Below are 22,688 nucleotides of genomic sequence, written 5' to 3'. Positions count from 1 at the left end.
GGGTATTGAAAGTATGAGTGTTTGAGGAAAGAAGATGGGCGATGTGTTTGGCATTGATGGTAGAGATATCAAAACTGGTTACGGTGGTAAGGTGATTGTGCTGTAACCATAATCTAAGGAGATTGCTGGAGATAAATTTGCTCCTTAAGTAAAAGTTTGAATTTCACTTGACTGGGAGGTAACTGGTATTGGGGGAATGTCTTCAGTATAAAATGTAAAAAACTACTAGAAATTATGCATCTTTTCATTCCCTGAATGAGAAATGACAAGGTCTGTGTTGAAGCTAGAAACCCCAAATTCTTCTCTGTAGCTCACTTTTAAGTGAAATAAAATCTGTCTCTTGACTTTTCAGTAAACTATTTGTCCAGATAATTACCTCTCTTAGATGGTTTGAATGGATTTATTTAAACTAATGTCACAGTAGAATTACTTCAAATAGCTGTTTTCTTTATGCTGACCATTCTGTTAAAGGGGAAATTCTGCAAAGTAACACAGATCTAATTTTTTTTTAAGGAAAATTGGTTTAATTCTGCTTTTTATTACCTGAAAGTTTAATCTAGCTATTGCCTCTAAGAAAAGTTTGATTGGTAAAGTAGTCAGTAGGGGAAATTATCAGAGGCCCATGGACTTGATTACCATTTAGCATAAGCCTGAAGTGAATCTCATTATATTTCTTTAACAAGTAAAGTTTCCTGTGAAGTTGAAAGTGCAAGATAACACAAATATAAGTGAACCATGATTAACCAAAATTTTTTTTAATTAATTTTTATTGGAGTATAGTTGATTCACAGTGTTGTGTTGATAAAACAAAATTTAATCGGAGCCTAAAATATCTGGAAATATTTCTATAGTCCATGTGTGGAAGAAATGAAAGCAAACTGTAAAAAAAACAAGCTAATGTTAGGTTTTATTTTGTGAAAATCTAGTAAATTTCTCATGTGTTACTTGGGATCAATACTATAGCTTTAACCGCACTATAGTGTCATAGATTGATTTGCTGTAATGATAAGACCTTAAATTGTCAGGAGTGTTTTTTATATTAATTAGAATATTCTTGAGGGAAAAAGTGCACTACTGCTTTTTATTTTAGAAAGATTTTCAACAAGCGGTTGAAACAAAGGTTTCCTTAGTTAAACAGAAGACTCACTTAACCAGGTCATTCCCTTCCTCGGTTAATTGAGGCACTGAATCATCTCAAGGGCCTTACAGTTTCTGATATTGCTAATTAGAAATTCAAGAGCACATCAGTTTGCTTTCAGACCAGAGAAAAGCCTGAAAAGGTCAAGCACAATACTGTGGATATATTAGAAACAGTCCAGAGGAGGAGCTTGGGGAAAGTATTTAAAGGAATAGCTGTATCGGGGAGAAGTGACAAAGGCAGCATAAAGTGATTCTGGGAGTGTTAAGGCCTCTCTTGAGTATATGTTTTGTCTACCTAGTCTTAAAAGTAAAAAGTAGTCTTGTCAGGTCAGCAGGCTATTGAGTTGTTTAGGTATTGTTCTTTAAATAAAAAGTTAATTAGTGTCTGATTGTGTATACAGGTAATTGTACATGATTCTGTAGCTGCTCTTCTGTTGTTTTCTTTTCGAAAATACCACCAAGACACCTGACCCATTTTACTCAAGTTACACCCTCAGATCTAGTTCCACTTAAATCAGTTTTTAGAGTTGAGAGAACATTGAGCTATAACTTTTTCCAGTTCTAAATTGTTTGTTTTGCTTTATATATATTTTTTGAGTGGTTTTTCTTGTTTGTTTGCTTTGGCCATTCTTTGCAGCTTGTGGGATCTTAGTTCCCCCACCAGGGATTGAATCCCGGCCCACAGCAGTGAAAGCGCAGAGTCCTAACCACTGGACCACCAGGGAATTCCCTAGGTTTTCTTTATACACTCCCCACACACCCTAGCCCCACCACCCCAAGAGAAAGGTAAAATCTTACAGAGGAAATGCTTATGCCTTCCAGAAGCTTAGCTTTGGTGGTTCTCTTGAACCTTTTGGAAGCAGTATATTTTTGTATACTGTGCAAGGACTTTGGGCAGCCACAAGACTCCAATGAGGGTTGTGGAGACTGCAGATTCTGTAGTTATTAAGCAAAAATGATGTTTCCAGCACCTTATTTCTGATTCCCAACTTACAGATGAGGAAACAAGAGTCCCAGAGAAGTTAAGAAATTTGCTCAAGAGTCACAAAGGTTATAAGTGACAGGCAGAAGTCAAATCTAGGTCTGTTGAGCTTCAAAACCAATGTTCTTTCTACTCTGCTACAACAATAACATTACTTCATCAATCCACATTTTAGAGCAGTGCTATCCAACAGAACTCTGTGATGATGGAAAGATTCTATATGGGTACTGTCTCATATAGCAATCGCCAGCCAGCCACATGTGACTGTTGAGCACTTGAAGTGTGGCTGGTGTGACCAAGAAAAAAATTATTTTTAAGTTTATTTAATTTAATCAATCTGCCTTTGAATAGCCATACGAGACCAGTGGCTACCATATTGGACAACAGAGGTCTAAAGCATGGATCCGTGCAGAAACACACCCTTTTGTTATGCCATACCTGAACTGAGCAAGCACTTGGGAAGCTTTAGATTAGATTTTTATGCCTCTCATTTAGTAATTCCTTTTTAAAATTTACAAATGATTTCTAGATACAAAGGCTGCAGAAGATATCCCTGAGGGTGGCTTTGCCATGGTAACACTCTTCTGCGTGGAATTTAGTTTGCAGACAAGAATTCTATTCTAGGCTTTGCCATTTTACCAACTGTAACCTTGGATAAATCACTTAAACCACTGATCTGACCTGCTTATCTTAAGAGAGCACCATATATGTAAAGGTTTTTTGTCAGGCACTTACAAATATAAAATATTATAGACTTTGTCTCCATCTTGGACTTAAGCCAAATGATCTTATTAGTGAAAGAATCATAAAGACTTTAATATTATACAGGCTCTCTTATAACCTAGGCCCATAGTGTGCTTCTTTCCATCCCTTCTGATTAGCACCATGACAAGCTGGGAACTCTGTTTACCTTTACAAATATTACATTCAAATGTTGTAAGGGCAATTACTAGACAGCCTGAGGTATGATAAGTTGAATATATATAAATATATGTTAAAGATGAGAAATCTTGGAGGCTACCAATTTTTTAAAACTCATCAGTGGGTTATGGTGTGCTGGAACACACAGCCCCCTCCTGGCTAAAATTTTGTAGGATAATGTAATGCTGTTTTAATCTGTGGACACATCTCCCTTAAAAACACTTACGATAGTTTTCATTTTATCTGTGATTAGTTGAAAAATCATAATTCTTTTGCTGTGTAAACATATGCATTACTACCAATCTGCTGATCTTCTGTTTTCATTTGTGAACAGAATCCATTTTGCTAACTGGATTATAAAACCATTCTTGCGAACTCTGAATTTCGAGGAGTTATGGCATAGGCACATCAAAGAAAAACTCCTGTCCAGCAATATGATGTCAGAAAATCTTCCTCCTATAAACACTTAGAAATGCTGTATAAAATATTAAATGCATAGTATAGCCTGAAAGGGAATGGGGGCATTTTAATGGGTCAGCATCAAAGTGAAAACTGAAAGCCAAAGTAGGAAGCTTGTGTGCTGACACCAGCTGCCAGCTGGTTAAAGGGTTCTTGGGGATAGGGAATGTTCCTTAACATAAGGACCCCATTATAATTACATGGGATCAGGAGACAAGACCTTGACCCCTCACGAGGTGGCTCATTGGAGCTGAGACGTGCATACCAACATTCACCCAGGTGCCCTAATGAGTTATATATTAATAAATTAGAAGGATATCAGAGATATCCCCACGAACCTAGGGGGATGACAGGCAAGCTAATCTACCTCAGTCTAGGCTATGAGTTAGAGGGAAAATGTCTCCCCTGAAAATTGTAACCATGAGCTCTCTCATGCAGATTTGAGATTCAAGTTATATCATTCGTTTGGTATAATTTCTTACCTAGGCCAAAAAATTAACATAAAATTGATCGTCAACTGTTGAGTACTCTAGAACATCTGGCAAAAGCAAATACAAAACTTTTCTGGAGAGAAATATTCTTAATCCAGATTGCCCAGGCATCTTATTGACAAGCCTCGTGGTCCAAAATTACTATATATACAAAGAAATAATTCAGTCAGTAAAAGTTACGATAAAACAAACAGCCAACCCTTCGCAGAAACTTTGGGTAATGAAATGATCAGATAGAGACTTTAATGGATATGAATATCCGATGTAGATTATAAAATAAAATGATAGGTAGATTTGAAAAATAACCAAGTAAAACTTCTAGAAATTAAAATTTTAGTTACTGAAATAAACTCTCTACCTGGACTCAATAGTGAATTTATAACAACTGAAAAGAGAATTGGGGAACTGGAAGAGACATCTGAGAAAATTATCCAGGATGCATTCCAGAAAGGGAAAAAATGGAAAATTTGAAAGAGAGGATAGGATAGGAAAGTCTTAGAAAGTTTAACATATGACAGAGAAGAATTTCAGAATGATAAAATATATAGAGAGGTAATATTTGAAGAGATTATGACTGAGAATTTTCCAGAATCCATGAAAGACAGAAGTCTCAGATTTAGGCAGTAAAATAAGGCCCCAAGCAAAGTAAATAGAAATAAATACACACCTGGACAGATGGTAAAACATCAAAGGCAAAGACAGAAGCAACCAAGCTTGAGATTGATTATTTACAAAGAGCACCAGTTTGACAGCATATTTAATTGCAGCTACTGAATTTGAAAGACAGGGGAATAATATATGCAGAGTACTGAGGAAAAAACAAACAATTCAGTAATTCAAGAGAGCAAATAAAGACATTTTTCAACAAAAACAGAACTGTTGTCTCCCCAGACCCTTGTTGTATACACTTCCAAAGCAATACTGTCCAGCATGGTAGCCACTAGTCACATGTGGCTATTGAACACTTGAAATGTGCCTAGTACAACTGAGTTTTTAATTGTAAATTACTTCTTAATTTAGTTTAATTAATTTAATTTTACCAGTGCAGTTCTAAAGGCTATAGTTCAGAAATAAGGAAATTGAACACAGAAGTAATGAGATTTAAGCAACAACCATAATGAGCAAAGAAAAGAAGGTACATCAAAATAAGCATTAACTGTATAAAACAATAAAATGACTAGTTTGAGTAGAGGTATTAAAAAGGTGAAGCAGGGCTTCCCTGGTGGCGCAATGGTTGAGAGTCCGCCTGCCGATGCAGGGGACACGAGTTCATGCCCCGGTCCGGGAAGATCCCACATGCCGTGGAGCGGCTAGGCCCGTGAGCCATGGCCGCTGAACCTGCGTGTCCAGAGCCTGTTCTCCGCTACGGGAGAGGCCACAGCAGTGAGAGGCCCGCATACCGCAAAAAAAAAAAAAACCAACCAAAAAAAAAAGTGAAGCAAAAATACTAGACAGCAATAATATAAGATAAAAGCTTTCCAAACATAAAGCATCCCAAGACTGAGAAGAGGGTAAATAAACTGATGAACAACAGACTTTTAAGTCAAGTGATTACCCAAAAGATTCAGGGTAATCACTGCAGAACAAAAAATAGGATGTCTTGATTTTAAGCCAGTATAAGATAGGAAAAACATAAATAGAAACCATGGGAAATAGCCCAGTTATAATAAAATGGCAGAAATAAATAAATCAGTATTTAGAACAAATGTTAAGTGAACTGTACTTGCCAGTTAAAAGAGATTCTGAGATTGGATAAAGATACAGAATTTGCCTAAAATGCTGTTTTCAAAAAACTTAAAACTCAAAAACCAGGATAGATTGAAAGTAAAGGGATAGAATGATATATGTTAGGTAACTATTAACCACACAAGGCTGATGTAACTATGTAAATCACACATGATAGATTCTAAGGTAAGAAACATCATCAGGGATAAAAGTTACCACATAATGACAAAAGGAGTAAATAACCTGCAAGATAAAACAATTCCAGACTGGTATTACCTTGTATTAATATTTGTCAGAATTACATATCAAATGTTTAAAATCCATAATTATAATGGGAGAGTTAAACAGGCCACCTCAGTAATTGACAGATAAGGCAGATAATTTAATAAGGTTATGGGATATTTAAACAACACAGTTAGGCTTGATCTAATGGACATATAAAGAACCCTGCTTCTAGCAGTTCAAGAATTTGCATTTTTTTCAAGTCTGTATAGAATTTTATAAAAAATACCATATGTAGGCTACCCTGCCACAAAAGTTATAGAGGAAAAAAGAAATCTTTAAGTTGAAGGAAAATATAGATGAGTAGAAATTAATTGCAGAAAGTAGGAATTGCAATAGGACAGTAGAGCAAATCAACAAAACAAAAAACTCTCCCCTATAACTTGATGATCCAACGACAACAACAAAAAAAGAGTAAGGAGAGGCATAATAGGCAATACTAGTAATAATATATACTGTATATGTAGAGCAACTAAATATAGAGAATAAAATAAGAAACCACTGCAAAGAACTTTTTAAAAATAAGAAACCACTATGAAGAACTTTCTGCCTGTAAGTTTAAAACTTGGATTATATGGACAATTTCCTGGAAAAAACACAGTGTAACAAAACTTAGTCAGGAATAAATGGACTAAGTAAAATAACTGGGTCAGTAGTTTAAAATCTCTTCCATCACATCTTAAAAAATGCTGAGAAGAATGTTCTGTCAGGTTCAGTAAATGGTACTAGAGTAGTTCTCCATATAGCAACCGGCCTCTGAAAAAGCATCCATACGATCTATACATTTCTGATCTTATCACAGGACATTTATCTCCACAGTGAGGAAATTGTGCTTCTATTATCCACTCTTCCTTCAAGCATTTGGTGAGCACCTGCTACAAGAAACATACCTCACTAAGTATGTTTCTCTTAGAAGGTTCTTTTCCCCAAGATCAATGTCAGGGGTGCTTTGATTTCCACTTCTGTGGGTATCTCTCAGGGTGAACGTGGCAACCTGGAATCTGTTATTTATATGTATGTATGCGCGCGCGCGCGCGTGTGTGTGTGTGTGTGTGTGTGTGTGTGTGTGACTTAATTATGACATGCCCCAAGGCCATTTTGTAAGGTAGGTTCTGAGCAGTTTTTTTAAATCCAAAATTTGGCATGTGAATCAGCAAAAAAGTGAAAGCAAGCAAAACTGGTTTTTCTTTGTTACAGCTAGACAGTTCACAGTATAACCTGGTTAATTGAAAATATTAAGATAAAGGTTTGTGGTACCACTAAGCTCTGTAAAATCGATTCTAGCATTTAATGATTTTCTTTTGCAAAAACTATTTATTTTGTCCTTTACTTTGTTTTTAAACAAACAAGGTGATTATTTAATTCAGATGCACATCTTAATTCATTAATGTTTATTAAATATCTTTTGCTAAGCATTTTACCACACGGTATATCATTTTGATTAACAGTATTGTGTACTTTTAAAGAATTTTATGTATGTTTCTAGTTCTGAGATTCTGTTTTATTTTCTTAGAAAATTATAAGCAGAAGTCTTTACATTGTGTTAGAACTTTTAATGTCAGACCTCTGCCTTTCTGATAAAGGTCAAGATTCTTAAAGAAATATGCTACTATATTAATCCCAATGCTGCACATATTTATTCCTGAAACAACCCTGTTAATTAGTGGTAAAAATTAATGATTTAAGATCTGTGATTTGAGACTTACCAGTTGCCAATTTGAATGATTAAGCTCGTTACAGTGAAAATGTGATCCACCAGAGGGATTGTGAGGGTATTTACGTGTTGTTTTTCCTGGCCATTTTTAACAGCAATACTGATTCATGAATTAGAAGTATACAGTCTAGATTTTCTCTTCTCACACCTAACTTTATTCTGTCCTTAGACAAGTTGGTGGTGGTGGTTTTAGCCAGAAGAGAAGCAATTATCTTACTTTGTGTGCATGTTAGACTTGACATCTTTTTACTGAACTATAATCATTTTAACAAGGACAACTCCGTGTTTCCTCCACCCAACACCTTAAGGCATGGATCTCCCACTGAATGCCACTTTTCATTTTAAAATGTTTTCTATAATCCAGAAGTACTTTTGAAAAAAATCAACAAAGCTTCACTCTGTAACCAGCTTAACAACAACAACAGATCACCATAACAAAACAATTGAATATAAAAATATTATCGCTATTTAATATTTTTAAGAACTTACCTCCAAAAACCTGTGTGAAGTACCCCTTCGTTTCTGTTTCACTTGTAACTTTTCCTTTATATCGGGCATCAGTCTCTTGATATAGAGCATTTTTAATTAAAATTAGATCACTAGAAAAAGCAGGGAGATTCATTTCCATAGCGTTGAAAATGTAGCTGCCAAATGGAAAGTTTTAGTAGGAGAAATACTGTAGTGTGTGTTTGTGTGTGTTTCTTGGTCTCTGCTTGTCCTTTCTCAGTTCAAGGGCAAGACTCGGAACAGTAGAGGTGCTAGGTGGCTGCTGGCATTTGGCGCAAATCTTCAGACTTAAAGCACAGTGCAGGAAGTTTCCTTGCAAGAGAAGTTTACAATTTGTCAACTCAGAAAATGTGAGTTCTACGTCGAGACTGAAAGAGGAATTTATAAACAGTTTTTAAAGTTACACAGTTCATTCTTTGTGATCTTTGAATCCAGCACACTGCTTCTTACTTAGCCTGAAGAAAGGCAGGCAGTCTTCCCCCATCAGCAGCAGCTGCTGTGGTTGGTATGATTCTGCAATCAGTGAAAGAAGAAGGATCTGTGGCGCTGCATTAGTCTGGCCTTCTGAACCAAGATAAAGAGCCTTGCTGTTGCCACCTTTGTAGATTGAAGAGGTAAAAACACCATGAAAACAGTGACTTAGACTCTAAGGCTGATCTGGTGACACTGTTAGGTCAGATATATCAAAAATCTTTAATGCTTCCTGTCATAGGCCACCACTTAGTATTCTAGTAGAGCTCCATCAGGTACCTTCTTGTTAACTTCGTGAGCCTGTGAATGTGTCAGAATTTCCAAAGCAGATTCTTTTCATTATGCCTAATTAATTACTGGCTTTCCCACCCCCACCCCGCCCCGCCCAAAGTAGTGTTGTCAGGGGAAAAGCAATTTTTTTTTAATTATAGTGTTATCTTAATTGTAAAGATTTAAAAAGTTAACCATGTATGGTCCACTTATTTCTTTTAGGTAATTAATGTTTTCTCTTTCAAGAACTCAAAAAGGAAAGCAACATTTACTTATAGCTAAGTGGCAGAAACTTCTTACTATGTGTTGTATAGGTTTTCACCTTGTGTTAATATAGGGAAGCACACTGTGGAGGTGAAAAATTGAAACAGAGTAACCACTTGTCCAGGAAGATTTGAAGCCACTCTGGAGTGGGCAGAATAAACCTCAAGACAACCCTCTGACATTCAGTCCCCTGGAGGGTCCAGGCAGATCTGAGCTATTTGCAAAGTCACTGCTTCTAGGCATGCTCAACTTTTTCTTTTTGTTAGAGGAAGGCATAGGATAAGCATTTACTACCAACATTTTAAAAATTAGGGCATTTGGGCTTCCCTGGTGGTGCAGCAGTTAAGAATCCACCTGCCAATGTAGGGGACACGGGTTCGAGCCCTGGTCCGGGAAGATCCCACATGCCGCAGAGCAACTAAGCCCGTGCACCACAACTACTGAGCCTGCGCTCTAGAGCCCACGAACCACAACTACTGAGCCCACGAGCCACAACTACTGAAGCCCGTGTGCCTAGAGCCTGGGCTCTGCAACAAGAGAAGCCACTGCAATGAGAAGCCTGCGCACCGCAACGAAGAGTAGCCCCTGCTCGCTGCAGCTAGAGAAAGCCTGCGTTCAGCAACAGAGACTCAACGCAGCCAAAAATAAATAAATAAATAAAATTAAAAAAAAAAATTGGGGTATTTTACACACACACATCTGGAGTTCTGCCTTTTCTTGTTATGATAAAATGGCATGTATGGCCACACAGCACCTGCATTCCTGCAAGCACTAACAGTCAGCAGAGGGCTGGGTAGGGCCTGCTCACCTGAGCCTCGCTGATCCATCACACCCTGAGGTCTCTTATACCCGCTTCGGCATTTGCCTTACAACCCTGGTTTGGATAATCTCTTAGTAAATTGGTAGAAAAACATGTAGGAGAGAAGTTAGAGAAAGGAGAGAAAAGAAGTTCCCCCTTTTCTTACACCACTGTCTGACCTGTTTCCCAAACCCCTGAGTGTAGATTTTTAGAAGCCCAGGAAACAGGAAGTTGGCTGCATGGAAGCCAAGGGCCATGTTTCCCACCCTTTGTTGTCCCTTGTGATACATAAAAATGATAATATGGATTTGTGTGGGACACTGGGATGAATAGACCACTAGTGGGGTTTGGATGAATCCAACATTTTGGCACACCCATAATCACTTGCAGCTCAGGGGAAGCTCTGCCTTAGGGAGTGGCAAGTACTGTGTGGCAATAGTGGCGAAAGATCCTGACAGCAGAGGTGAAACCCTAGTGTGATTCACTATTTTATTCCGGGTTGCCCATCATTAAAGAATAAAAAGTTTATAAATAGGAATCATCAGTTGTGATATTTCGGGGTTTATTTTCCTAGTCCCCCAAAACATTCAGTGGTCATTTCATGTGTCTGAATCCTATACTGAAATTACAGTGTTAAAAGGGACTTTGGAAGCAGTATTGCTGGTAAATATTTTTGGACTTGCTTTAATTTAGAGAGGGGAACCAAATTTAGAAACAAACCAAAGAACTTGCAAAATAGCATTTTTAATTTCCTGGCCTAAGTCTTTTAATCAGTGTTTACTAAATGGACATTATAATTTAAATTTTAGAAGGTGTGCTCTTTCTCTGCCATGTTAGTGTTCAGTGGTGTTTTAATATGTGTGTTCTTTTGTCCAAAAAAGGTAAGCTGCTGATATAACCCAGTTACACTTACCAGCCTTACTTATAGATTCACAGCATTGCCTCACCTGCCTGTTTGCCACCTACCACAGTCTCCAGTCGTAATCCCAGGTCCGCAATCTTTGTCTCCATACCCCTTTTCGTGTGTGTGTGTGTGTGTGTGTGTGTTCTAAACCCTACCCCACCTCAGAGACTTTCTCTTCTCTCTCTTTCCCAACCTTTTGATACTGATAAGGAGCCACCAGGCTTATTCTTGTCTTAAAGGAAATGATCTGTCAAGGCATTTGCTTTTTCACTTGTCAGGGCAGGCTTATGTTTGTATCATCTACTCCATTCTTAACAGTACTTTTATAATCAGAAGGGTCTTTCTCATTCTAGGGTAAATATTTTTGGTTATGTTGAAAGTACATTTTCTTGTTTTTGTTCCCCGGTCTCGGGGATCTTTGTGGGTGTCATCTTCATAAATTTTATAATAATTCTATAACTCAACCCAAAAAAGCTTTATCAAACCCCTTTTTCTGCTTGGCACCATACTGAGAAAATCTTCAGCCTCCTCAAATCCTTTTAGAAAGTAGATCAGATCTAAATAATAAATGAATAAAAAGACAACGTGCATGAGAGTGATTCCCAGCTCTGTGACAGTTCACAGAATCTCTAGAAGTCTCAAGGGATTTTATAAAGGCTCCAAATTAATTTGGGTTTCCTTGATCTTGTGTGTGCCATATGCCACTGCAGATGAGAAGCAAAATGAGGTATAACATCAAATCATAATTGGCTCCTGGATCTTCAAACAGGACTCTCTAGGGAAATGGATGTCTTGCCCTTCAGCTTTTTAAAATTTATCAGTATTAAACAATCCAATAACTTTAATCTTTGTCAATTGTATTTTTCATACTTTCAAAAGAAAAGGGCTGTCACTTGAAAAGCAATGGAGAGTTTCCCTGGTGGCTCAGTGGTTAAGAATCCGCCTGCTGATGCAGGGAACACAGGTTCAAGCCCTGATCTGGGAAGATCCCGCATGCCGCAGAGCAACTAAGCCCATGCGCCACAACTACTGAGCCTGTGCCCCAGAGCCCGCGAGCCACAAGTACTGAGCCCGCGTGCCTAGAGCCCGTGCTCTGCAACAAGAGAAGCCGCCGCAGTGAGAAGCCCATGTACCGCAGCTAGAGAAAGCCCGCACATAGCAACAAAGACCCAATGCAGCCAAAAATAAAATAAATAATTTTTTTAAGTTATAAAAAGAAAAGCAATGGAAACGTTTAATTTTGAATATACTTTTCTGCACTTTGCTATTTTTTATGGAAGTACAACATAAAGGTATTTAAATGTCCTGTCACACCCCCTAACTCTTCAGTAACAGCATGACTTACTTGGGACAATGGTTAACAGCCGTGATATGTGATGGGTGTCCAATAACTAAATAATTTGCTTTCATATTGATAAAAGCCACTTATAAAGCAGGATGCCATTATTATTTACCATAGCAAAATTATACGGTATTGCCACATCTCTAAATCCTCTGTGGTATAATTAATCAAGATGTTTCAGCAAGCAAATTGTTGACAAAAATGTGTTGGGCCTTAGAGTGTAAGTTCTCTTGAGGGAAGAATACTTAGCTTTGGTTTAGAGACAAGGCCTTCCATGGTTTTATCTATCTGGTGAACTTGTCTGTCTTTCCTCACCAGTGACAGTGACAGGCTTAGTGGCAGCTCCCTGGGCCTCCTTGCCAGTTGCATGCACTGAGCATTTGATATGTTGGCAGACAGAGCTGATTCTTTGATGCGTGTCTGAACCTCTACAGGTCTGCTTTTGGCAGAATCGAGTGTGACTCTTATCCTTTACCCATTAAGCTATCATTATGGCTTCCTTATCTTTATTTCTTCTGCAGCATGCCTTTGAAAGTGTTTGGCTCTTTTTTGGCCGTTTACTTGATAATGTACAAGCGTGGAAAGTGTGCATCTTATTTCTAAATTATAGTGTATTTCTTCAAAGGAAAGGGGGTAGGGCTTAAGTAAAGATTTGTCAAAGTAAGTTGACAGCTCGGGTGGACTTACTTTGATTATTGATATGGAATTCTTTCTTAAGAGTTTGGTTTGCAAATCCCCTATGAAAACATACTTAAGTGCCTCTGCTTAGCCCCCAGTAATATTGTGTGTTCCTCTCTGAGCCTGATGTACTGCATATCATCCTTTTTTCTCATCACTCTAAGTTGTATGGGGTTGTCTGTTAGAGAAATATTGGTATCTTTTGTATTTGGCCTCTTGTATTTTGTGTGTTCTTTAGCCAAGGTCAGATGAGGCATATTTAGAGAAAGGTAGTTGTGTGTGATTGCCATATATGAAGTCTTTTCAGAACCCCAATCCAATTTACTCTATGTTGGAGCAATTCTTAGCTGCAAGGAACATAACTTAAGAGCCTGTGGTAGATAATGCTTAGCAATTATCTCCTCTGTAACAGGGTTGCTTCTGTGCTTCTTCCATTGGGATGTCAAAGGTAAGTTTAATCTGTCAACTTACATCATATAAAATATTCCAGAATTATCTATTATTCAAGGATATTAACTCTGTTTGAAGCATTGGTAGTGTTTTGAAGTTCTGTGAACAGAAGAGGGGCGATGAAAATGGATTCCAAACACAGGGAGCTATTCACAGCAGGCTGACGGCTCAGAAAACAAAAGCAAGCCTGGGCGGCTTCATGGTAGGACGCATGGCCAGATGTGGGGTCAGAGAAACCCCCTTGTGACCAGAGTAGGGAAAAAAAAAAATCCATGTTCATGATCTTTATTGATTAAAATGAAACCATTCACTTACTCTGTATATCAGTGTTTTATCTCACTCTACAATGGCAATAAAAAAGCCAATTAAACTTTTATTTCCATTGAAAAGAAACTGTTAAAGTTGTGATTGGCCACGAACTCTATTATAGAATGTAATGACCTTAATTCAGGGTGAAACAAAAAATTCGCCATTAAAATAGCTTTCATTGTACACTGAAAACTATGGCATTAATCAAAGAAATTGAAGAAGACACATTGGACTTCCCTGGTGGCACAGTGGTTTAGAATCTGCCTGCCAATACAGGGGACACGGGTTCGAGCCCTGGTCCGGGAAGATCCCACGTGCCGCGGAGCAACTAAGCTCATGCGCCACAACTACTGAGCCTGCACTCTAGAGCCTGCGAGCCACACTACTGAGCCCATGTGCCACAACTACTGAAGCTTGCACGCCTAGAATCTGTGCTCCGCAACAAGAGAAGCCACCGCAGTGAGAAGCCCACACACTGCAACGAAGAGTAGCCCCCTGCTCGCCACAACTAGAGGAAGCCCGCATACAGCAACAAAGACCCAATGCGGCCATAAATAAATAAATAAATTTATAAAAAGAAAAAAAAGATATCCCATGCTCATGGATTGGAAGAATTAATAGCGTTAAAATGTCCATACTACCCAAAGCAATCTACAGATTCATTGCAGTCCCTGTCAAAATTCCAATGACATTTTTCACCAAAATAGAACAAACAATCCTAATATTTGTATGAAACCACATAGACCCTGAAGAGCCAAAGAAATCTTTTTTTTTTTTTTTGCGGTACACGGGCCTCTCACTGTTGTGTCCCCTCCCATTGCGGAGCACAGGCTCCAGATGCACAGGCTCAGCGGCCATGGCTCACGGGCGGAGCTGCTCTGTGGCATGTGGGATCTCCCCGGACCAGGGCACGAACCCGTGTCCCCTGCATCGGCAGGCGGACTCTCAACCACTGCGCCACCAGGGAAGCCCCCTTTTCTTTTTAATATTTATTTATTTATTTATTTGGCTACATTGCGTCTTTAGTTTAGGCATGTGAGATCTTTCCTTGCAGCACACAGGCTCTCTAGTTGTGGCGCGCAGGCTCCAGAGCACACAGGCTTAGTTGCCTCGCAGCACGTGGGATCTTAGTTCCCTGACCAGGGCTTGAACTCATGTCCCCTGCTTTGGAAGGTGGATTCTTAACCACTGGACCACCAGGGAAGTCCTGAGCCAAAGTAATTTTGAGAAAGAACAACAAAGCTGGAGGCATTACCCTCCCTGATTTCAAACTATATTATAAAGCTGTAGTAATCAAAACAGTATGGTATTGGCATAAAAACACACATAGGTCAATGGAACAGAATAGAGAGCCCACAAATAAACCTAGGCATGTATGGCTGATTAACTTATGACAGAGAAGCCAAGAATACACAATGGGGAAAGAACAGTCTCTGATAAATGGTATTGGGAGAACTGAACACACAATGGAATATTATTCAGCCATAAAAAAGAATGAAATCCTTCCATTTGGTTGGCCTTTGAGGGCATTATGCTAAGTGAAATAAGTCAGATGGAAAAAATAATACCGCATGATCCCACTTATATGTGGAATCAACCAAAAATGGAGATCATAGATATAGAGAACAGGTTTGTGGTTGCCTGAGGTGGGTAGGTAAAATGGGTGACGGAAGTCAAAAGGTACAAATTTCCAGTTATAAAATGAATAAGTCATGTGAATGTAATGTACAGCATGGTGACTATGGTTAATAGTACTGTATTGCATATTTGAATGTAGCTAAGAGAGCGGATCTTAAAAGTTCTCATCACAAGAAAAAAAATTTTTTTGTAACTGTGTATGGTTGATGGATGTTAACTGGCCTTGTAATTATTTTGCAGTATACACAAATATCAAATCATTGCACTGTACACCTGAAACTAATATAATATGTCGTTTATACCTTAATTTTTTTAAAAAAAGGCTTTTTATTAACAGTGGCTTCCTAAATGAATGTGTATTGGTAATATCAATATATGTTAATGTGTATTGATGAAATTCAAATTGTAGTTATAAAAAAGGATTTTTAATTTATTTAAAGTTTCTTGTGCTAGCATTTATATTTTTTATATTCTGTCAGTCTTTTAGTGTATAATTTTTAACTTATTCAGTTATTTATACTTTATTCTTTTATGTGTTGCTTTAGTCTTCAAGCATAATTAAAGCCCATTAACTCTTTTGTTTCTACAAAATATTTTACATTATTTCAACTAATGAGGCATTGGGTGTATAGCGGCAGGATTATTGGCCTAGGAATGAGAAGACCTGAGTTCTAGTTATAAGGCTATTTTTCTCTGATTTATTAATGTCATGTAGTCTTTCCATGAGCTTCAGTCTTCCATCCATAAGCATACATAATGAGACTAATGATCCAAACAAAATGGCATAGATTTGTCTTTCTTTGCTTCTACCCTGTTAAGTACAACTATAAAAACCAGAAGTAACACAAAAGACAATCAGGAAAACTCTGAACAGTAGAAAGAGGAAGATGATCTGGTGCGGGACCCAGAATTCAAAGAACAACACAGCAGCATGTTGTCTTACAACCCTCCCACCCCAACAGAAGAAGGGGACCCAGGCCTGGTGTTTCTTGACCTCCAGTGTAGCAAAGGAGGGTGCCCCAGTTAGGCTCATTCCTCTCCCAGATCAAATGGGAGTCCTGTCAACAATACCAGGTGAGCCCAGCAAAACTGGCAGGAAGGATTGGAAGCCCTACTGACAATAAGTGGCCACTGGGGTAATATGTTCCCTCCTGTTCATGAAGGTGTGGTGGGAGCAGGGGAGGAGTCACATCACAACCAGCCTGGCCTGGGTAGCAGTCTTCATCTCTGAAGGTCAGAGGCTCCCCACTAAAGGCATACCAGACGGCCTAGCCATGGGAAACTTCTCTCACCCCTTCAAGCAACACTGCCTAGGAGTCTACTAAATTCCCACCTCAAGAAATTAGGAAAAGAAGAACAAAATAAAATAACTCAAAGCATACAGAAGTAAGGAAAGAACAAAGATGAGAACAGAAAAATCAGTGACATTGAAAAGATGAAAATAGAGAAAAACCAATGAAACAAAAAGTTGATTCTTTGAGGGCTTCCCTGGTGGCGCAGTGGTTGAGAGTCCGCCTGCTGATGCAGGGGACGCGGGTTCGTGCCCCGGTCTGGGAAGATCCCACGTGCCGCGGAGCAGCTGGGCCCATGAGCCATGGCTGCTGAGCCTGTGCATCCGGAGTCTGTGCTCAGCAACAGGAGAGGCCACAACAGTGAGAGGCCCGCATACTGCAAAAAAAAAAAAAAAAAGTTCTTTGAAAAAGTCGATAAAATTGATAAACCTTTAGTAATGACTAACAAAAGCAAAAACACGACACAGATTAGCAATATCAGGAATGAAATAGTGGACGTTGTTACCCCCAAACTGGGTTTGCCTCTTGGTGGGTGTCGAGCCAAAAGACAAAACCAAGCCAAAGATCAGTAGAAGGAAGGATTTATTTTTTTTGTTTTTGTTTTTTGGGGTTTTTTTTTTGCGGTACGCGGGCCTCTCACTGTTGTGGCCTCTCCCGTTGCGGAGCACAGGCTCCAAATGCGCAGGCTCAGCGGCCATGGCTCACGGGCCGAGCCGCTCCGCGGCATGTGGGATCTTCCCGGACCGACCGGGGCACGAACCCGTGTCCCCTGCATCGGCAGGCGGACTCTCAACCACTGCACCACCAGGGAAACCCGGAAGGATTTATTATTACTTGCAGCAATTAAGAACTACTGGGCTTTCCCAAAGCAGGGTTTCCCTGAACAGCAAAATTGGGGGAGTTTTAAGCTAAGGATACATGCATATTCATGAAGGGGCTTGAGTGGTCCACAGAGTCCAAGCTTCTATAGTTGATTGAGGGTCAGAAAAGGTCAACATCATCATTCCTTAGGTTTCAGTTGATCTGGTGGTTGAGCTTTTCAGGCTAGTCTTACCATTGAAACAGAACTGGGAGTCTAAGACTGATATGTTATCTTTGTTATTGTTACTTCTCTTGCCTGATAATAGCTTATTTCTGCATTCTTTTGTTCCCTTAAGATCATTAGTTACTGGGACCTGTTCAGGGGCAAGCATGATGGCCAGGCTTAGAACACAAAATGTCTTAGGCCAAAAATGGCTTCTCTTCTGTCAAGAAAGCTGTGCCTGGTTCTCTTTCTCCTGGGACCTCCTACCGTATCTGCTTACAATGTCACTACACATCCTCTGTAATAAGAGAATGCTATTAACAACTTTATACTCATAAACTTGACAACTTAGAAGAAATGGACCAATTTCTTGAAAAAAACAAACTGCAAAACTCAACCGAGATAAAATAGATAACATGAGTAGTCCTATAGCCATGAAAGAAATTGAATCCATAATTTTAAAGCTCTCAAAAAAGAAATCTTCAGGCCCAGATGGTTTTACTGGAGAATTCAAAGAAGAATTAACACTAATTTTACACAGTTTGTTCCAGAAAACAGAAAGGGAAGGAACTCTTCTCAACTGATTGTGTAAGACCAGTATTTACTCTAATACCCAAACAAGACAAAGTACAAAAAAAAAAAGACCACAAACCAGTATCTCTCATGAACTTAGATGAAAAAAATCCTTAACCAAATATTAGCAAAGCCAACAATATATAGAAAAGAAATATAAATTATGCCCAAATGGGCCTTATTCCAAATCTGCAAAGCTTGTTCAATATTAAAAATCAGTCACTCTAATCCACCATATCATAAGTGAAAGGCTGAATGTCTTCCTTCTAAGATTGAAAACAAGACAAGGATATCCATTGTCATCACTGCTATTCAACATAGCACTAGAAGATCTAGCCACTGCAATAAGGCAAAAAAGAAAAAAGAAGAGGGCTACAGATTGGAAAAGAAGAAATAAAACTGTCTCTATTCACAAATGACATGATTGTCTATGTATAAACTCCTAGAACTAATAAGTGAGTTTGGTAAGGTCTGAGGATACAAGATCAACACACAAAAATCAATCAGACTTCTACATACTAACAATGAACCTGTGGAAACCCAAGTTAAAAACAATACCATTCATAATCTCTACAAAGAAAATTAAATACTTAGGGTAAACATAACAAAAAATATACAGGGTATGTGTGCTGAAAATTACAAAATGAAAGAAATCAAAACCTAAATAAATGGAGACATGTGCTATATCTGTGCATTGAAGGACTTGACATACTAAAGATGTCAGCTCTTCCCAAGTCCTGTCAAAATCCCAGCAAGGATTTTTTTAGGCATAGACAAACTTATTCGAAAATTTATATGGAAAGACACAGACCCTAGAAGCTAAAACGATCTTGGAAAAAGAAGCATAAAGTGGAGGAATTATTCTTCCCAATATTAAAGCCTATATATAGCTGCAGTAATCAAGATGATGTGGTATTGGTAGAGGGATAAACAAATAAATAGGACAGAATAAAGAATCCAGAAATAGACACACACAAATATGCCCAACTTATATTTGACAAAGGTACAAAAGATCTCTCAATAGAAGAGAGCATTTTCAACAAATAATACTGGAACAGTTGCACCAAAAAGAAAAAAAAGAACATTAACGTAAACCTTTTTTTCCCCAAAAAAACTTCAAAATGGATCACCATCTTAAATGTAAAACTATAAACCCTTTAGGGAAAAAACAGGATAAAAATTTTTATTTATTTATTTTACCTTTGGCTGCTTTGGGTCTTCATTGCTGCATGCAGGCATTCTCTAGATAACAGGGCCTACTCTTCATTGCGGTGCATGGGCGTCTCATCGCAGTGGCTTCTCTTGTTGCAGAGCACAGTCTCTAGGCGCTCAGACTTCAGTAGTTGTGGCTCACGGGCTCTAGACCGCAGGCTCAGTAGTTGGGGTGCACGGGCTTAGTTGCTCCGCATCATGTGGGATCTTCCTGGACCAGGGCTGGAAACCTGTCCCCTGCATTGGCAAGGCAGATTCTTAACCACTGCGCCACCAGGGAAGCCCAGGATAAAATTTTGAATCTAGGGGTCAGTAAATAGTTTTTAGACTTGACATCAAAAGCATAATCCATAAAAGGAAAAACTCATAAATTGCACCTTGTCAGAATTAAAAACTTTTGCTCTGGAAGGACCTCGTGAAGAGGATGAAAAAAAACAACAAAGGAGAAAATATTTTCAAACCACAAGTCTGACAAAGGACTGGTATATTGAATATATGAAGAACTCTCAACAGTTTAAAAAACAATCCAGTGGGTCAAAAGACATAAACAGACATTTGACTAGAGAGGATATACAGATGACAGGCAGATGAAAAGACGTTCAGTAACGTTAGCCATTAGGAAAATGTAAATTAAATCCACCATGAGTTACCACTATGCACCTATCAGAATGCATAAAGGTAAAAATAGAACAACAAATGCTGGCAAGGATGCACAGAGACTAGATGTGTCATCCACTGTAAAACTGGAAAGCAGTTTAACAGTTTCTCTTTAAAAAACATGGAACTACTGTGACTCAGTAACTGTACTTTTGGACATTTAACCCAGAGAAGTGAAAACTTAGGTTCACAAAAACCTGTACCCGAACATAGCAGCTTTATGCATAATGGCCAAAAACTGGAAACACTCCAGATGTCCTTCAGTGGACAAATGGTTAAATAAACTAGTACATCCATACCATGAAATACTATTCAGCAAAAAATGGGAACAAACTATTGATGCAAGCAACAACTTAGATGAATATCCAGAGAATTATGTTGAGACAGAAAAGTCAGTTGCAAAAAGTTGCATCCTCTATGTTTCCATTTATAATACATTCTTGAAATGGCAACGTTATAGAAATGGAGAACAGATTAGTGTGCTTGTCAGGGGTCAGAGATGGGGGAGGGGTATCAACGGAGATGGCTGTGGCAATAAAAGGGCAACAGGGATCCCTGTGGTTACAGAAATGTTCTGTATCTTTTTTTTTAATATATATTTTTAAAATATTTATTTGGTTTTGCTGGGTCTTAGTTGCAGCAGGTGCGCTTCTTAGTTGTGGCTTCCAGGCTCCTTAGTTGTGGCATGTGAACTCTTAGTTGTGGCATGCATGTGGGATCTAGTTCCCTGACCAGGGATCGAACCTGGGCCCCCTGCATTGGGAGGGCAGAGTCTTAACCACTGGCCACCAGGGAAGTCCCAAAATGTTCTGTATCTTGATTTTATCAATGTCAGTAGTCTGGCTGTGATATTATGTTATAGTTTTACAAAATGTTACCACTGGAACAAACAAAGGGCACACAGGATCTCTGTTTATTTTTTGCAGTTGCATGTTAAGCTACAATTATTTCAAAACTAAAAGTTTAATTTTAAAAAATAAAAGCATATCTGCCCTTCCTGTGCCAGAGAGTCACAGTAAGTATGAAAGGGGGTGCAACCTGGGATGTGCTGTGTCACAGTGGGTGCACATTATAGCAATGAGCCATGCCTATCGCTATGTTTATTTTGACGTATGTATTCAGTATATCTACCTTATCCAGAAAGTATTTATATGTACGACACAGAGAATACAGCCAAAATTTTGTAATAACTGTAAATGGAAAGTAACCTTTAAAAATTGTATAAAAATTAAAAGTTCAAGTAAAAAAATAAATTCAAAAAGTATCTGGGGCTTCCCTGGTGGTGCAGTGGTTAAGAATCCACCTGCCAATGCAGGGCACACAGGTTCGAGCCCTGGTCTGGGAAGATCCCACATGCCACGGAGCAACTAAGCCCCATGCACCACAACTACTGAGCCCACGTGCCACAACTACTGAAGCCCTGTGCTCCTCAACAAGAGAAGCTACCGCAATGAGAAGCCCACGCACCGCATCAAAGAGTAGCCCCCGCTCACCACAACTAGAGAAAGCCCGTGCAGCAACGAAGACCCAACACAGCCAAAAATAAAAAATAAATAAAGAAAATAAATTTTTTTTAAAAAGCATCTACAGTAGTTTTGGACTTACCTGGTAGCGCAGTGGTTAAGAATCCGCCTGCCAATGCAGGGGACAAGGGTTTGAGCCCTGGTCTGGGAATATCCCACATGCTGCAGAGCAACTAAGCCCATCCGCCACAACTACTGAGCTTGCACTCTAGAACCCGCAAGCCACAACTACTGAGCCCACGTGCCACAACTACTGAAGCCCGTGCTCCACAGCAAGAGAAGCCACCGCAATGAGAAACCTGTGCACCGCAACGAAGAGTAGCCCCTGCTCACCGCAACTAGAGAAAGCCCGTGTGCAGAAAGGAAGACCCAACGCAGCCAAAAATAAATAAATAGAAATAAATAAATATTTTTTAAAAAGTATTTACAGTAGTTTTATATTTAGTCATCTTTATAAAGTTCATCTATCCATTCACCAGTGTTTTTCTTTATTTTTTTATTGAAGTATAATTGATTTACGATGTTAATTTCTGCTGTACAGCAGTGTGACTCAGCTATATACATATATACATTCTTTTTTATTATCTTTTTCATTATGGTTTATCCCAGGATATTGAATATAGTTCCCTGTGCTATACAGCAGGAGCTTGTTTATTAGTCAGTGTTTTGTGGGGGCTTTCTTAGTGGTAATCACCATACTGGGAATAAAAGATTGGAAAAGAAGTGTGATATGGAGCTCAGCCTGGGCACTTCCATTTCACGTGTGAATAGAGTCGATCATAGGATGGGTCTGGAGTTGGTGTTTGTTTTTTAAAGCTTTGTTTTTACTGTAATGTGGTATTAATTTTATATTCTTAAATTTCAAGAGACTCATAAAGGTTCTGGTGTTTGGTTTTGGAACATGGTTTTCAACGATTAAGACACCTTTTTCCCCACATTTGACTATCAATTTGGAAAGCATTTTACAATTATCAAGTGAAGAAAAACGAAACCTAAAAGTTGCAGGTTAAATTTTATTGAGACCTTTCTGAGGACTATTGCCCAGGAGATAGCTTCTCAGA

At 38.7% G+C, this 22,688-nt stretch overlaps 1 protein-coding gene across 2 annotated transcripts in view; it reads left to right on the top strand.

The window, feature by feature from the left end:
* DCP1A (decapping mRNA 1A) overlaps nucleotides 1–22,688 on the top strand; it is a 57,345-nt gene that overhangs the window by 6,193 nt on the left and 28,464 nt on the right. The gene's annotated exons all lie outside the window — the stretch shown is intronic.

The sequence above is a fragment of the Tursiops truncatus genome, chromosome 10, assembly GCF_011762595.2.
Source record: "Tursiops truncatus isolate mTurTru1 chromosome 10, mTurTru1.mat.Y, whole genome shotgun sequence".
In the NCBI taxonomy this organism is placed as follows: Eukaryota; Metazoa; Chordata; class Mammalia; order Artiodactyla; family Delphinidae; genus Tursiops; species Tursiops truncatus.
The sequence above is the reverse complement of the archived record's forward strand: the minus strand, read 5'-3'. Positions and strand labels throughout refer to the sequence as shown.